Source organism: Apium graveolens, chromosome 11 (genome assembly GCF_009905375.1).
Source record: "Apium graveolens cultivar Ventura chromosome 11, ASM990537v1, whole genome shotgun sequence".
In the NCBI taxonomy this organism is placed as follows: Eukaryota; Viridiplantae; Streptophyta; class Magnoliopsida; order Apiales; family Apiaceae; genus Apium; species Apium graveolens.
The window spans coordinates 200,472,789-200,491,638 of record NC_133657.1 but is presented as its reverse complement, the minus strand read 5'-3'; positions in this window follow the sequence as shown (position 1 = coordinate 200,491,638).

The following is an 18,850-nucleotide window of genomic DNA, read 5'->3' as shown; positions in this document are numbered from 1 at the left end:
GTCTCGTTGTCGGGAGCGATACTTTTACTGGATTTTTCTAATCCTGACATGCAAGATAAATTTTAAATTTGTTAATATTTTTTCGTATGACTAAAATCGATATATGTTAACATCCGTACGGTTGGATCGTTGAAACATGAATTTTAAAAATTAATTTTGTAAATCGGGAACGAGTCTCGTTGTCGCGAGTGGTATTTTTACTAGATTTTTCTAATTCTCACAAGTAATATGAATTTTATATTTTTTAATAATTTTTTCATATGATTAAAATTGATATGTCTTAACATCCGTACGGTTGGATCATCGAAAAATCATTTAAAAATTTAACTTGTTAACTTGGAATCTTATTTTATACAGTTATACTTTTACAATGGTTTCCTTGAAACACCATTGTGTAAAGATAAACTAAGACAACGCTTTTTTATTATAAAACTGTTGTGTAAGTATATCAGCTTTTTTCAATCTAACGACTAATATCTAATCTCATTTCAATCAAGGGTTGTCATTCCGACACTTCAGCAATCCGAGTAAAATGTTTACAACCTATAATGCGCTGCCACCTCTTTAGGTGGTGCCCATTTAAATTATAAAATAATTATTTCAGACAACTGTTTTATTCTGTTGTATGAAGGTTTTTAAGACAACTATTCTGAAAACTGTTGTATGAATTACACAACGTAATATCTAAAAGCTTGTATGAGACCAACTAAGACAACACTTTTGTTTAAACTTAAAACCGTTCTATAAGAATATCAGCTATTTTTCGATCTAACGGCCGATATCAAATCTCATTTCAATGAAGGATTCTCATTTCGCTACCTCAGCAATCCTTGTAAATGATTTACCACCTATCACGTGTTGCCACCTCAATACGTGGTACCCATTGAAATTCCTCAAACAACTGTTCTCATTCCGTTGTTTGATGGTTTAGAGGATAACTTTTCTGAAAAACCGTTGTCTGAATTACACAATATAATGTCAAAACCGTTGTCTTCTATCCCAATACGTTAACATAGTTACAACGGTTTGTAATCGTTGTGTTAAAAGATCTACAACAACACTATATTTAAAAAACCATTGTCTGACGCGATGAGAGGATACAACTTGTACAACAGTTTAAAAAAGATGGATATCCGTTGTTTGTTCTGGAGCTCACACAAGTGTTTTTTCTTTAAAATCAATTCACCGTTGTATGATTTTTTAGGACGACGGTTTTTTTTTAACCATTGTCTGTCAAGTGTTGTCTGATTGCAAACAGGAGCCGTTCTTTATAAATTAAAAACAAGCAATCTGTAGATGTACAGTGTACATGGCTTTCACACCACACTTCATAAATGTGATTAATAAAAAAGAGTTCCAAGAACAAATTATTCATGTGTAGCTGTAGAATAATATATATATGATTTGGTTGGGGGCCGGCTTCCATCAACATAGACCACGTCTTCGATTCTTAACATAAACTCAATAAGTTGATTCCATGCTATCTACATCCACAATTTGTTATTCCATGTATACCACAATATAAGCTGAAAAATTAGCAAAACAGCAATGTAAGCTGAATAGCATATGCTGAAACAATCCCTTCGGAGGTTCCTTTCACAGAATATTGTCTTGCGGTTTCCTTTTTATCCCTCTGCAAAGCAATCATCCATGATCTGAAATAAGGTAAAGATTAAAGGTATTACATTCGAAATTTGGCAAGGATATTGTATTCACTCTGTAGATCATCACCTAAATCTATGTTATTGAACGGATGTCAGATAAATCTCCGTACAGGTGCAGCACCGATGGTGCAATAATGAAAACATGTCCCAGATTCGTTTCCAAGAACAATTTTTTAAGTTACAATTAATGGAAAAATATGAGGACATAGCATCTGATTTTTGGAATATTATTGTTTTTATTTTCCATATCTTTTTATTTACTGGTGTGCCTAGATCAACTGGCAGAAATTGTATCCCACTGAAGTACGAAGAGTCATTATTTATTTTAATCAAGGACTAGGAATAAAAAGGATAAGATATACAGAAAGAGATCTATCTACAAATGAAACCAAATGTTGAGGTATCGAGAATGCTTAACACGTCTTTTTTACACCAGGAAACAGAATGAACTCAAGTATATGCCAAGTACGACACGTAGAAAATCTTGAAGTTTTTTCAAGTCCCTACCTAGATTGTGTATTTATAGAGTGAAAATCCTGGTGAGTTGTTCATCGTCAAGCGACTGTACTAATGTATTACGGGGCAATACTCCACTGACAGTAGCTACTAAAACTGCGGATTGTGAACACTGACTTTCACATGGCAGATTAGTGATTAGCTCACTGCCAAGGGAGATTTTCCCCGCAATTCAGCTGTACTAATGATCATAAATTAATCTCTTGTGATTCATATCATGTCATAGGATGTCCTCCTTTATATGAACTCTGCATCTGCTTCTACATTACAAAAAAAGACGATTCCTTTACATATTTAAAATGATATGTTGTTTTCTTCATATATGCAATGACAGTTACATATTAATGTACATCTCATCTCTTGTCTTTGGTAGGAGAGTAACTCAGTTCTTCGGCTCTCTTGTAAGCATCATACTACAGTGCTAGTAATAGTAGTAGCAATCTTAAATACAGGACTAAATTCTAATATTTGGATGTAGGATAATAAGAAAGGTATGAGATATTAACTCAGAGTTATATCATTCTTTTTTAGCATTTGCAGACTGTTTGAAGTAGGAAAGGCGGAAATATTAACCACCACTTAACCTCCTTATACATTTTTATGTTTAGGAAGCTACATTACCGAAATCAGACTACAGTTAAACCTTGATAAATGAATACACTCAGGGATCCACAAACAGCTAGCTCAGCTGGTACGAGCTAAAGACTGCTTGTGATTAGCAGAATTATAAGTCTGGAACAAAATCATATATTTTCTTTCCAAATACATGTACTGATTTATTGACAATATAGGTACCATGCAAAAAAGAAATTAAGCGAATTAATAAAAGTTGTGTTTTCTACCCTGATTACTATTGAATCCATGGTAACAAATTGGCAAATCAGGTGCCAAAAAAATTTTTCTCTAGCTATGACAGTCAAAATTTTGAAATTATATCATTTGTTTAGAACAATGGTATCTCCATCCATAATCAATGGGTCGAAAGAGCTTTGCTGAAGAGTTTGTTGAACTTTCCTGTCTCCATACCCTCGAGATCCTTAATCGTAGGGGAAGGATTTAATATGTATAGGATGTGCTTCTGAATTGTACATACTTAGAAATTCTTCTTCGAGCTCTAGGTGGTATTTCCCATAGTATGGTAAATAATAATTTGGGTAACAGTAATTGAACTATCCATGAATAAGATGATGACGACGATAATGATGTTGAACACTATACATGTAACACTTTCAGTAGGGTAATGCCGCATTGAATAAGTGTTGCTAGAAACTGGAGCTACTGTAAAGCTAGGATTCTTCAATTTTGGAAGACCTTTGTTAACTGATGCAACCCTTTTTCTAATAACATTAATGTTTTCTAAGCAATAACTTTTATAGTTTCATGACAACAATAAGACCAGTTAAGTTGACATCTATTTTTTGTTTTAACACTTGTATGCTACTACAATGGGTAAAATATTTAATCAGCAACACTTTAAAAATTTACTACAATATCTACTCAATATCTTCCACACGTTATCACCCTACTAAAATTGTTGCTATAGCGTTCTATACAAATGCAACACTTTTTCTAGACAACATTGTTGCAACACTTTATATGCACCTCCAGCTGGGTAAAATTGGTGATCAGCAACACATTGAGAAACTACTACAGCTACAGTATTCATAATTGCAACACTTTTACTCTAAGAAGAAGGGGTGCGGTACCCCATTGAGACTGTAATTTTTTTAGTTGGCTTTATATCAGCACAGAGACTACGGCTTTTACTAACAATCGGATATCAATTGGGAATCCTAATTTTCTGAGAGCAGCAGGAAAAGAGAAGAGACGATTGAGGTGACTTAAACATGGGTGAAATTAGTGTGTATGGTATGTATACATATGATATGGGTTCGGGTTAATTATTAAGAATGCATTTGGCTTTTAGAATATTGAACTTGATTATTTGAATTTAAATGCCACTATTGGATCATTATGTGTATATACTATTTAAATTATATATAAAATATATATTTTAATATTCACTACAAGAAAAACGGGTAAATACGACCGGTTAAAAATCAGTTGTATTTAGTTAAATTCGGTCGTTTTCGGTTATTTGGACCGGTCGCATTCGCCCGAGTCATATTTAGTAAATCAATCGTATTTAGTATACGAGCGGCTAAATTCAACCGCTTAAATTCGACCAAAAGCCGTCGAATTTGTTTTTCACCTAAACATTAAAAATCTCGCCCAAAATAATTGAATTTTTGAAAAAAGTTGAAAAGTCTGCCTAAAATATAAATTCGACCGTATATGTTTAAAAATATTGTTCTAAATTCGACCGAATGCGGTCGAATTAACGAGCACCTGATTTTAAAAAAAAAATTCGCCGGAAAATTATTAGATTCCGAAAAGTTTCAAAAAATCCGGCAACCATTCTGATAACTCCGATGTTACCAAAAATGAGGGGGGTTTCGATTTCGCATAACAAATCAGTCTAAATCGTTTCCAAAATCCAAAACTAATATCAACAATGATGTATCAACGATATATACAATCCATTTTCCGATCAAACTGAACATTTTCCGGCCAAATCGAGATAATGAAAAATTCAACCAAATTCAATACTCAATATCACAAAACAAAGCCAAAAACCTATAGAATCAATTATCAATAATTTATTAACATATATTAACTATCAAGAAAAAAACAAATAATTCAAAAATCATGCCGAATTGAACTTTACACAAATATCATGTTTTCATTTCGAAATTTTCACATACATACTCCTACAACTTTTCTAAACACAAACCCACACTCAAAAATGAAATTAAAACACAAAATTTTGAAGACCCACTTAATTTTTTATTAAAAAAATAAATATAAAAAATAGGTGTTGGAGGCATATGTTTGTACGCGTAGAAAATAAAAGAGATTGGCGGAAAATAAAAGTGGTTATCTTGAAAATAAAGAAGGAAAACTGAGGGAGATGGAGCAAGGGAGGGGGAGGGCAGTTGAGTTGAGGGACAGGGGGGAGGAGGGAGGAGGAGGGAGAAGGGGGGGAGACAGCGGGGTGGGGTGGGGGTTTATGTTAAAAATATTGATTTTTAAGTTATTTTATAAAATCTAAAATCAACTGTTGGATTTTATTTTAGTACTTGAATTTGGTACATTGGATCTAAGTCACGTGGATCAGTGACATGGCAAGACTAAATACAACCGCGCTCAGTTGAATTTAGGATTGTCAATTAATATTACGTATTTTCTGTTATGAAAATTAAAATCCAGATAATTTCTATAAAAAACTATTGTTATTTGTTAACTTTTTTCTTTTAATATTATAATATTATGATTATGTTAGGAATATGTTGTGAACTTGATGATAAGTTAAACAAAAGACCTTAATAGATTTAACTTAATAAACTTGTAGCTCTCGATGGATGTTTTAATATAGTCCCGACGGATGAAGTTTACAGTATCGACGGATGACAACTGAACATCCATCGAGAGAGTAGCTTATGTAACAATTAGTATTGTAGCACATTTCTGCAAGCAACATGTTTTAGTTGAGTAGATGATGTAGGGTTCCGTAAGTCATGATGACTGCGAGATTGATGTACAGAATAGGTTGTCTAATTGTAAATATAAGATGTCTTGTAATCCTGTACAAGTGAAATAGAGTCAAATGGCAGAAAGACTTCCAACGGATAATCTACAAAGGCTCCCGACGGATGATCACCAAAACTCCCGACGGATGACCAACTAAGTCCCGACGGATGATCATATTCAAAATAGATGTTGATAGTGACAACACAGTCACATGCGTCAGGTGTTTGCAAAAGGAATATGGCAGCCAGTTAAGCAAGATTTTAAGAACAAGGAAGCATTACCATTTCCATGCAAATGTGAAGATATTCAAAGATCCTGGATAGAGTAATGTAGCAGCATGATATTAGACTAGATTCATTTTGTTTTATTGTCTTGTCTTATTATCAAGTAACTTGGTGATATATAAACCAAGAGTAGCAAGTAGAACAAAGTAACTAAAAAGCTTATTTTTCCAGAGAAATAGATAAGGCTTTATCAACTAATAATTTCTCTGTAAGTTTGTTGGTTCACTTGTAAGCAGCTGTGTGTTATTCAAAGCATCACAAAGTTCTCAATCTGATATATATATATATATATATATATATATATATGGTGGATAAATTCAAATCCACCAGAAAGTTTTAAAGCTTTATGTTTTACTGCTTAGTGTTTTGGTTTCTATTATTCTTCCATTCAACATTATTGTAAATCAAACTCTGTTATATATATTAAGTTAGAACAATTTTTAAAATCTCAAAAAGAAGCCAGAATTACATTCAACCCCCCTTCTGTAATTCTTGTTGTATTTTTTGGGAATACAACTTCGTTGCTCTTATGAACAAAGAAATTCCTGCATCTGAAGATTTTCATAAAATGATGGACTTTGTGAAGGATTGCAAACTCATTTATTCCATGCTGGAATCACCCACAATCTTCTGCGAAGTTGTGGAGGAGATATGGACTACTGTTTATACCAGTCCACTGACAAAACCATGACTTTTACTCTTAAAGGTAAGCAATTCTGCATTAACAGTGATACAATTCAAGCATACTTTAAGATTCTTGAGAACACTACTACTGAACCACACACAGATGCTAATTCAGTTACCATGCTTAATTCTATTGTTTATGCTCTTCCTACCACTAAGTTAAGTGAGATTAGAAGGCTAGGTCTTAGAAAAGAGTGGAGTTATTTGTGTGATGTAGTTACCAAGGTGTTTTTTGATAAGATAAGTAATTGTGATTCTGTCAACACTGCCATGCTTAACATGCTTTATATGCTAGTTACTGATAAGTACTATAATTTCAGTGACATGTTCATGTTGGAGTTAGGTTACAAGTTAGGGGAAATTAAAAAGAGAACTAAATATGTCTATTGTGCTAGATTCTTTATGATTCTCGCTAACCATCTTATTGAGGATATTTTTATTGAGAACCCAACCGAAAAACTGGATTGTTGGGTTCAAGAAAGGAGAGTGATTGCAGATCTTAACAACGCAAGTCATCACAATGAGGTATCTCTTTTCTATTTTTCAATCATGGAGGGCCCTCAGGTAAGTAAGGTAAGCGCCACTGTCTCCACTATTTCTACCTCACAAATTTCTTCACTACAAGAAAAATGCCATCAGACAACACCCATCAGACAACGCTTGACCAAAAAAGTGTTGCCCAGAAATTTTACACAACAGTTTTTTAAAAACCAGAAAATGGGTGTTGTGTGAATCCCTTTACTACAATAGGTTTAAAACTGTTGTCTAGCATATCGTATCAGACAACCGTTTTATGAGATAAGGTGTTGTTTAAATAAAAAGATTTCATCATTCCTACAATGCTTTAAAAACTATTGTCTAGGTAATCGACACAGACAAGCCTTTCTAAAGATATGTTGTGCAAATGAGGTAGTTTGTACAACAGTTTAATTTTGCATTGTCTGAAAGTAATGGAGACAACGTTGTGAAACACCGTTGTTGGAATGAGACAAGTGTTTTCTCAATGGATTAGTTAAGCTGGAATCAAACAACGTACTTCCATTGTGTTGTCTAAATATCACTTGACATACAAGTGTTTTTATTCTGTTGTATGTCACGACATCACACAAGCGTTTTGCTCATAAAACCATTGTCACTTGTATTGGTGAGCTGGTATAATGAGAGACGTTCATTAAGAGGAGATGAGGTGGCACCATGTGATTGGTGAAAAAACATTCACTTGGATTGCTGAGTTGGTGTAATAAGAGCAGTTGATTGAAAGTATATTTAATATCAGCCATTAGATTAAAAAACGCTGCTACGCTTACACAACAGCTTTTGTTCAAATAAATGTTGTCAATGTTCATCTAAGACAACCTTTTTTCATAGAAAACCGTTATCTGTAAGTCTGATTCTTGAAATTTCAGAAGCATTGCTTGTGATGAGGTGGCACCATGTGATTGGTGAAAAAACATTCACTTGGATTGTTGAGTTGGTGTAATTAGAGCCGTTGATTAAAAGTAGATTTAATATCAGCCGTAGGATTTAAAAAAGTTGATCATCTAAAACAACGGTTTTTTTTTCAAAAAAACTGTTGTCACTATTTATTTCAGACAAGATTTTTTCATAGAAAACCGTTGGATGTTGCCCCGTACTAGATTTTTTTCCATACCCGATAAAAGAGATAATTTTTTAAAATTATTTTTTAGATGATCCAACCGTACGGATGTTAAGAAATACTTATTTTAGTCACATGAAAAAAGTATTAAAAAATTTCAAATTCATCTCGAATGTCAAGATTAGAAAAATCTGGTAAAAGCACTACTTCCCAACACGGGATTCGTTCCCGATGAACAAGATAAATTTTTTAAATGATTTTTTTGACGATCCAACCGCACGGATGTGAAGATATACTTATTTTAGTCACATGAAAAAAGTATTAAAAAATTTCAAATTCATCTCGAATGTCAGGTTTAGAAAAATCTGGTAAAAGCACTACTTCCCAACATGAAATTCTTTCCCGATGAACAAGATAATTTTTTTAAATGATTTTTTCAACGATCCAACCGTACGGATGTTAAGATATACTTATTTTAGTCACATGAAAAAAGTATTAAAAAATTTCAAATTCATCTCGAATGTCAGGATTAGAAAAATCTGGTAAAAGCACTTTTTCCCAACACGGGATTCGTTCCCGATGAACAAGATAAATTTTTTAAAAGATTTTTTCACACTTGTTTGTGATGAGGTTGCACCATGTGATTGGTGAAAAAACATTCACTTGGATTGCTGAGTTGGTGTAATAAGAACAGTTGATTGAATGTATATTTAATATCAGCCATTAGATTAAAAAACGCTGCTACGCTTACACAACAGCTTTTGTTCAAATAAATGTTGTCAATGTTCATCTAAGACAACCTTTTTTCATAAAAAACCGTTGTCTGTAAGTCTGATTCTTGAAATTTCTGAAGTGTTGCTTGTGATGAGGTGGCACCATGTGATTGGGGAAAAACATTCACTTGGATTGTTGAGTTGGTGTAATTAGAGCCGTTGATTAAAAGTAGATTTAATATCAGCCGTAAGATTTAAAAAAGTTGATCATCTAAGACAACGGTTTTTATCAAAAACCCTGTTGTCACAATTTATTTCAAACAAGACTTTTTCATAAAAAACCGTTGGGTGTTGCCTCGTACTAGATTTTTTTCATACCTGATGAAAAAGTTAATTTTTTTTAATGATTTTTTTGAGGATCCAACCGTACGGATATTAAGAAATACTAATTTTAGTCACATGAAAAAAGTATTAAAAAATTTGAAATTCATCTCGAATGTCAGGATTAGAAAAATCTGGTAAAAGTACCTCTCCCGACAACGAGACTCGTTCCCGATTTACAGGATTAATTTTTTAAAATGATTTTTCGACGATCCAACCATACGGATATTAGGATATATCGATTTTAGTCATAAGAAAAAATTATTAAAAAATTTGAAATTCATTTTGCATGCCAATATTAGAAAAATCTGGTAAAAGTACCCCTCCCGAAAACGAGACTCGTTCCCGATTTACAGGATTAATTTTTTAAAATCATTTTTCAACGATCCAACCGTACGGATGTTAGGATATATCGATTTTAGTCATAAGAAAAAATTATTAAAAAATTTAAAATTCATTTTGCATGTCAGGATTAGAAAAATCTGGTAAAAGTACCCCTTCCGACAACGAGACTCGTTCCCGATTTACAGGATTAATTTTTTAAAATGATTTTTTGATGATCCAACCGTACGGATGTTAAGATATATCGATTTTAGTCATAAGAACAAATTATTAAAAAAATTGAAATTCATTTTGCATGCCAGGATTAGAAAAATCTGGTAAAAGTACCCCTCCCGACAACGAGACTCTTTCCCGATTTACAGGATTAATTTTTTAAAATGATTTTTCGGCGATCCAACCGTACGGATGTTAAGATATATCGATTTTAGTCATAAGAAAAAATTATTAAAAAAATTGAAATTCATTTTGCATGCCAGGATTAGAAAAATCGGGTAAAAGTACCCCTCCCGACAACGAGACTCGTTCCCGATTTACAGGATTAATTTTTTAAAATAATTTTTCGGCGATCCAACCGTATGGATGTTAAGATATATCGATTTTAGTCATAACAAAAAATTATTAAAAAATTTGAAATTCATTTTGCATGCCAGGATTAGAAAAATCGGGTAAAAGTACCCCTCCCGACAACGAGACTCGTTCCCGATTTACAGGATTAATTTTTTAAAATGATTTTTTCGACGATCCAACCGTACGGATGTTAAGATATATCAATTTTAGTCATATGAAAAAATTATTAAAAAATTTGAAGTCCATCTTGCAAGACAGGATTAGAAAAATCTGGTAAAAGTACCCCTCCCAACAACGAGACTCGTTCCAGATTTACAAGATTAATTTTAAAAATGATTTTTTTTACGATCCAACCGTACGGATGTTAAGATATATCAATTTTAGTCATATGAAAAAATTATTAAAAAATTTGAACTTCATCTTGCATGTCAGGATTAGAAAAATCCGGTAAAAGTACCCCTCCCGACAACAAGACTCGTTCCTGATTTACAAGATTAATTTTTAAATGGTTTTAGGATCATTTTGTATAATATTAATATATATTAACGTTAGTTATATAGAAAAAAAATTGAAATTTTTTCAAATTTGTTTCAAATAATTTTATATAAAAAATTATGTGAAATTATTTAAAATAAATATTATTCTATTAATATAAAGTACAATAAAGATAAGTATTTAATTATAATATATAAATAAATAAATAGGAATAGAAAAATTTGGTAAAAGCGCGACTTCCGAACACGAGACTCATCCCCGATTAACTAAATAAAATTTTTAAATGATTTTTTCGACGATCCAGCCGTACTGATGTGTACATAAATTATTATTTTTTTGCTAAATGATACATAAATTCATTTAATTCATATAAAAAAGTATTAAAAAATTTCAAATTTATCTTGAATGTCAAGATTAGAAAAATCTGGTAAAAACACTACTTCTGAATATGAGACTCGTACGATAAATTTTTTAAATGATTTTTTCAATGATACAAGATGTTTAGATATACTCATTTCATTCATATTAAAAATTATTAAAAAATTTCAAATTTATCTTGAATGAAAGGAATATAAAAATCTTGTAAAAACACTACTTTTGAACACCATACTCATCCCCGATTAACGCTCCAATGGTACTGATGTAGTGATTTTATTTATTTAAAAGTATTTTAAAATTTTTACGTTACACCTGAACAACAAAAAAATCTAGTAGGAGCACTATTTTTTTAAATGAGATTGCTTAAATGTGCGTAATATTAAGATCTTGAAATTAATTTTAATTCTGTTTCATAAACATATAATAAAAATAACTAAATTTTCTAACAATACATGTAATCAAAAATTATTATTTTTTTCCTTTATCACCTAAATTTAAAGTTTTTATTTAGTAAATTATTTTAAATTCCCTCGTATTGTTTCATCCCCCTTTGTCAATATTTCAGTTCCCCCTTAAATTACAAACACTACGGCCATAACCCTAAATATGGGCCGCTCTATCTTTTTCTCTCATAGCTGCTCTTTCCCTCTCCCACCCTCTCCCCTAACTCCTCTATCTCCCATTTTTCTCCACCTCAATATGTCACCGTCTTTGCTATTAGAACCCTATTTTATCCATGTCAAATTTTCTCTAAACTCTCATCTCTTTCAATTCAAATTGAAAACCAGGTCTCTAAAGGAATAACCCCAACTTAATTTATTCAAAAGCTAGATTCTCAAACACAAACCATTGTTCGATTTGTTAAGCGAAAGGTATTTACTTGTCTTGTTTTTTTTTGTTTTTTGTTTACCTTGTATTGAATTCTTATATATTGAATTTGGGGGTTTTTATTGGTGTGTGTTTTAATTAGTTAAAAACCGATTTCTGTTGTATATTTTTCCTTTTTCCTTTATGGTTAGGGAGCTCTGTTTTGTCTCTCACCCTGTTCTTTTAGCCTTATGTTCCCAATGCTCTTGAGTTTGTGGTTTTATTACAATTTCTTAACTTTTTATGCTTTTTTCATGGTTGAGTTGGTAAACTAAATTAAAGCAACAGAGATTATCTTGCAATTGCTGATTGATTCTAATTTTATAGTCCGTAGATGACGAAAGTGAGGGCGAGTTCTTAAAACTGAAAGCAACCATTGAGTGGCTTCTTTGTGACAACACTGCACCAGTCAATAAGAAAGTAATGTATGAGGTTGGTTGTTCTTTATTTTTTTCAATCTTCCCGCTTCTATGTTACGGTATCATTACTCCTATTCATTTACTTCATAAAAAGTCAAAACAATCATCAGTATTAGCTTTTAGCATGCTAAACCCCTTATACTTGTGGTCATGAAACAGGAATTTCAGAATGACAAACAAAGAAGGAAGAGACTGAAACTCCTCAAATACGAAACTGTATGATATGGCCTGAACTGTATCACATCTTTACTTGTATCTTTCATTTGTTATTCATTTCTAAAATTTTCTCGCCAGTTAAGATATTAAAGAAATAGTCTAGTTCTTAGTTGACTTCATTTAGTAACTAGTAAGATTGAAATTGTGATATAAAAATGATCTGTCTTGAGACAACTGTTGAATGATTTTGCAATGGCAGATGGTTTCTTTTTATTCAACTAGTGAACAAAACAAGATATGTTACTAGTAGTGTCTACCAGTAGGTATAGTTAATCTAGCAGGCTTAGTTGTTCTCCTGGAGCATAAGTTGATTAAGGTGCAGTCTGGATTGCGACTTAAGAGCTATGAGCACCCGTGGGGATACATTTTTATAGAATTCCTGATATTTCACTTTTGGAGAATGTACATAACAAATTATTCTTGTTAATAATGTATATAGATTTAGTGTGACTAGCTCTTTTGCATCCTGCAGTTCGTATTGTTCTCCCACTCAGCTAACAATATTCATAATTGTGTCCCCTGAATTTTAAGTTCAGTTCCCCCATAAAGTATAACATTTATTTATTTTATGCGTATAAAATATCCGTGAAAGAAAAAAATAAGTTGTTATATTATAGTGTTAAGGGAGTTCTTATTTCTTAGGCAAAATAATATGTATCGCTTTTACTTCATAAGTTCAGTGTACAAGTGAAGGTATGACGTAGCAATGTAGCTTAAGAAGTCTATGTACTGATTTATTAGCAACACTAATGATGATGTGTTGAACAGGTGTTTTCAAATGATGTACTGATGGGAGAACATTATGCCAGTAGTACTGTACGTTTCTGTAGTAGTGTCTGTAACCTTAAATGTTGAAATATGGACGTTTATTTTAAGGGTTTTTGAAACTATTTTTAGGTAATCAGCTAGCTACAAAGCAGCTGAACTATTTACGAAAAAAGAAGCATAATTATGGATTACTTTACAAATCTATGTGCCCTGGTTTACAAATTGTCTTCTGTATATGTTTGTGGCCTCCTTTTATTTGGAAATTTTGAGAACCTAGCATGTAGTTTGTCAATCTTATTTTAAGTGAATTTTATGTGTACTTCGACTTTCTCTACAGATTGTCGGGATAGATGATTTGAAAAAGGAGGTTGACAAAAGAGGAAAAGATGAAGTTGTAACAAGCAGGACCTCCCAATCTTCACCAAGAGAAACTGCGAGGAAAGGTGGTATCTTTACAAAGCAGGACATTGACAGTCTCTTCATGGAAGTGAGCCAGGTGACACTATGGGCATTTGTTTATTTTCTATTACGTCTTGGTTTGATTTCACTTTATATTAAGAGATCCAGTTCTTTGTTTTTCTTATAATGCAGGAAGGAAAAGAATATTAACTTAAGAGTGGTTGTCGATTTATTTTGAAGATTGTTTTCTCCAGATTGGGAAATTGCCTATCACAAGCTGTAATGATATTGCAAGGACAACATAGCTCTTGCGGAAAACGTGAAGAGAACCTGAAAAGGCCAAGTGAGCTCTGAGTAGCCAACATCAAATTCTTGTAGACTCTATATTTTCTTTAATTTTTAGTAGAAATCTTAGACTCATGAAGGCAGTGATATCAATATGCTTTTAGCTTTTGTATAACTATGTTGTTGTAATTTTCGATCATGGATTAACTTTAGAACTTTTGTTTAGATTTGCAAAGTTAATTTCATTTGATTACTTGTTATATTTTATGAAAGACAACGCTTTTAAGAACCAAGCTTCATTAAAATATCATGTCTTTAATACTAAAACAATGCTTTCGAACACAAAACTTTGGTGCAAAATTAACTTTCACAACACTAGTAATCCATTGTCTATATAATATTAAGATATTGTATCAAAGGTATTCATGCAATACGTTTGGACAAATAAACAGTTGTATGTATCTGATCATGCCATACATTAAAATCCAAAACTGTTGTGTGTAGAAATTTATTACAAGAGTTCTACGAGCTCAATTTCATTTTTGTTGTCTATCTGAATACACAACAACGTTTATACAACAATAAGTGTTGTAGGATTGGCTTTAATGTTATACCTTACACAACGGTTTTCTGAGTTTCTGAGAACCCTTGAGTAATGTCGCTTGTTACGACGAAAACAAGCAAAAAACGTTGTCTTTTCTGGATGTAATACAACGGGCTTAATCCATAATCATTGTCTGTATAATCTCAGACAATGTTTTTTAGCCGTTATCTGATCCAACTAACAGACGGCGGCTCAATAGTCAACGGGAAAATAGGGTATCAGACAATGGACATAAACCGTTGTTGAAGCTTGTTTTCCTTGTAGTGCTTTGCCTTTGAGTGTGGCTATGACATCTGTGTCAATGGCCCAACAGATGTCTACCCAAGCCACCGAAATAAAAATTTTCAAATCCAAAATAAAGAAAACCCCCTCTGGTTTCTCTCAGAAGATATCAGTTGCAAAATCTACCAAAACTAAAGAGGGGAGTGTGAAGGGTGGTAAGATAGGTGAGGGACATGGTGACCATCAAAGAAACCAGATCGCTTCAAGATCACTTACCGTTTTACTTAACGCCTGCTCAGAAACTTTCATCTCCCCCACTCGCTTCAACAAAGCCGAGTTTGCACTCGCTAAATCACTAACTCACTTCTCCGCATCAGCACAGCTCGAACCCAACCTCTTCTTTTCCTCCCTCATTATCGACGATTCGGCTTCCAGCTTTGACCGAGACTTGACATTATCATCAGATTTGAACTCCTCCAATATATGCATGAAATCGGAAAAGAACTATGAAACAACAGCAAGAAGCTAGTTATAGTCAGGAAAAATAAATAAAACTTTTAATCCTAAGTACAAAGGACAAAAATTAATGTGAAATATAACATAGAACAAAAACTGTTGGGTCCCAATGTGTTTGTAGAAGGGGGGTTGAATGCAAACAATACCGTTTAGTCTAATAAAATGCGGAATAAAATTGTGAAACAAAATTCAAGTTAAATAAAACTTTTATTAAACTTGAAAGGTGTTATAACTACGGTATCGGTTACAAGGGATTAATCTCAAATCAATTATTACAAATCTAGAATAAATTCGACATGAACTTTTTCTATTTTTGTAATTAAAAGATCAAATGCTAAATGAGATTTGAGATTAAGTTCTAGGGATTTTAATCCGCTAGATTGATACACAAGAACAAGATAAGTATTTCTAGTTGATTGGATTTAACTTTACTATCTAGAAATTGATCTTGAAGTTGCAGATGAGATGAAATATTTTTCTGCTCCTTTTTCTTTTGTTCTTGAGTTTGTGTTCTGTTTTTTCGATAGTGAAATAATAGACTTCTGCTCCTTTTTATCAAACAGCCGAATGTAAACATGTACTGGCATGACAATCTCTTTGGCCAGCAAGACTTTCGGTATGACAAAATTTACAACTAGCAAGATAATTAAAATGAGCTAGCAAGACTTTCGGTATGACTATTGATTGTCATACCGATTGTCATATTAGTTCAAATAAATTGTCTTGCTGAATTAATAACAGATTTTAATCTAAACAGAAATTCTAATAAGACAATTAAATGTATTGGCATGACTTTCGGTATGACTATCAATTGTCATACCGATTGTCATACTAGTTCAAATGAATTGTCTTGCTGAATTTAAGCAGATTTTAAACCAATTAAAATCTTGTAAATCCTTAATATTAATTCTAAATTAATTAATCAATTTAATTCAATTAATCAATAAATTAATCTTTGCAGATATAATTTATTTTCTTAATTAAATTATATGACTTAATTAATTAATAGAAAATTAATACTAACCCTGAGCAACATCCATTCTTCTGACAATCTTCTGAAAATCACTGAGAATTATGAATCAATTCCACCACTTCAATGTTGACACTCGATGTACTGTCTGGTTCATGAGTGACTAACTTCCGTGACGTTTCTTCATGTCTTGACTTTGACACTTTGATTTTCTTCAGATTAAATCCTTGTAATTAATGATACTCTGACGAGATCTCTGTCACTTGATTAAATCCACGATCTTGATTTATATCACTGAGGCATGATCAACTTCTTGAACTTCTTCCAGTGAATTAACTCCATAAGTCCGTAGATGAACCTTGTTTCTGAATCCTTTGACAGATATTACTTTGCGAGATCTCTCTGACGATCGATCCACTATTTACTTATTACATTCTTATTTGAGTTGAGTTGAATCCTCGAATATACAAATAGGCTATGACATATGACTTACAATCTCCCCCTATTTGTTTGTTAGACAATAACACACAAATACCTAGAGGATAACTCAACTAACAAATAAGAAAAAGATATAAATATACATGCAAAGTAAATAGTAGAAAAGTTCTGGATGAGATTTAACATTTTCCAGATTCCAAGTAGATGTTCCTCTAGACTGAACATATCTTCAAGTAGTTCCATCTTCATTTGTACAACCACATTTCCTGTTGAGGAGCTCATATCTCTTGCTTCTCCCCCTATGAGAATCAACTGATTAAAGAAGATCACCTTCGTTTTACCACCTCTCCCGTACAATAGGATCCGCAGATAAAAACCAATGGTACTCCCTTAACTGCTTCTTCCCTTACTAGGAAATCACCTTGTGTTTACCACCTCTCCCGTACAATAGGATCCGTAGTTAGAAACAACAATGGTGTGGTGTAGTATACATTTTTAGGATCTTTTTCTTCCTCCCTGCTATTTCTCCCCCTTAGTTGAGGAATCCTCCAAACTATTTCTTAAGCTTTTATCTCCCCCTTAAAGAAGGAATGTATGCCGTCGTCTGAAGGAGTTCTCATATTTCACTTGGTTGGAAAAGAAATAACAAGTAGTTTCTCTTTCTACCTCACTGTGAGTGTGTGATTCTGTTTAGTGTACCTCACATGTGTTTCACTCTTCTCTCCACTCGTGTTTACACTCATTCTCACAAATGTATCACTCTTCTCTCATAGCTCCATAATCCAGATGTACCTGCAAGGAAAATCACCTTAGCCATCCTTAAAGGAGGTCACAGGTGGTGCAATGGGAGTTCACAAATCCCCATCCTTATTAAACTCGTCAGATAAATCTGAGTCATAATCTACAAGTTGCTAGTTTCCCTTTTAGGGTTCCAGATTTGAATTCTGGGAAGGTAAACAATGATCCAACGATTTTAGCATAAAGATCAAAGTTCCCTTCTAATGTCTGTGAAGACATTTCCTTGTGACTTATCAGGTAATATCTGAATCATTGTCAACAAGTTGCCGATCTGCACCTATGTCAGATCCACTATCCGCAGATGCATCCAGGGGATTTAAGCCTGGGAAGGTAGACACTGACCACTGACATATGGCTTTTAGATCAGTATCCTCTCCTAACACCTGTAAAGGCAATTGGTCCACTAACGAACCTTGAACAATCGAATCTGACCTTAAAATGGTCGAAACTCTTGTTTCCGTCAACTCATCCTTTGTGTGTGTAACCTCTCCTTGTGCATCAAGAATTGTTTATGTTTGAAGTGGTGACACTACATCGGATACCTTGGCCGACAGGCAAAATTCAATAGACTCACCCTGTTGAGAGAATGAATCTAGTAACTGTTTTTGTGCCTTTTCAGCCATTACATCTTTTTGAGAAGATGTATGGGGGCTAGCAGTTGTCTCGGTTTAAATACTACTCATCTATGTAGGAGACAGAGCTACTGGGTTGACTACAGAACCTTCCTTATGTGGTGCACTAGGCACTATCTCCCTCACGCTCATTCATACAACTTTTAGTGGTAAAAGAGTGTTGGTTGGTTCTGTTTTTGTGTTTGTCTTTACAGTCTGGGATAGACGTTGTGGATTTTCAACCTCATGACTGTCAATGAAAGAAAGTCATTGGAGACTGAACCTGTATCATAGAACATATGGTAATAGAGAGAAAATGATTTACAATAGTGATTTCAAAAGATTTTACATGAAATAAGAAATCACTAATGTAGAAAGAAGTTTAATTTTTGTTTTTCAAAATGAATGAGTTTTTGATAAAACATTGATCACTTAGGGTAAAGTCTAAGTAATTCTCATTCATGTCAAAAGTTTACAAATATCTGCAACATAATGTTAACAACATATCATTGACCGATACTTGTC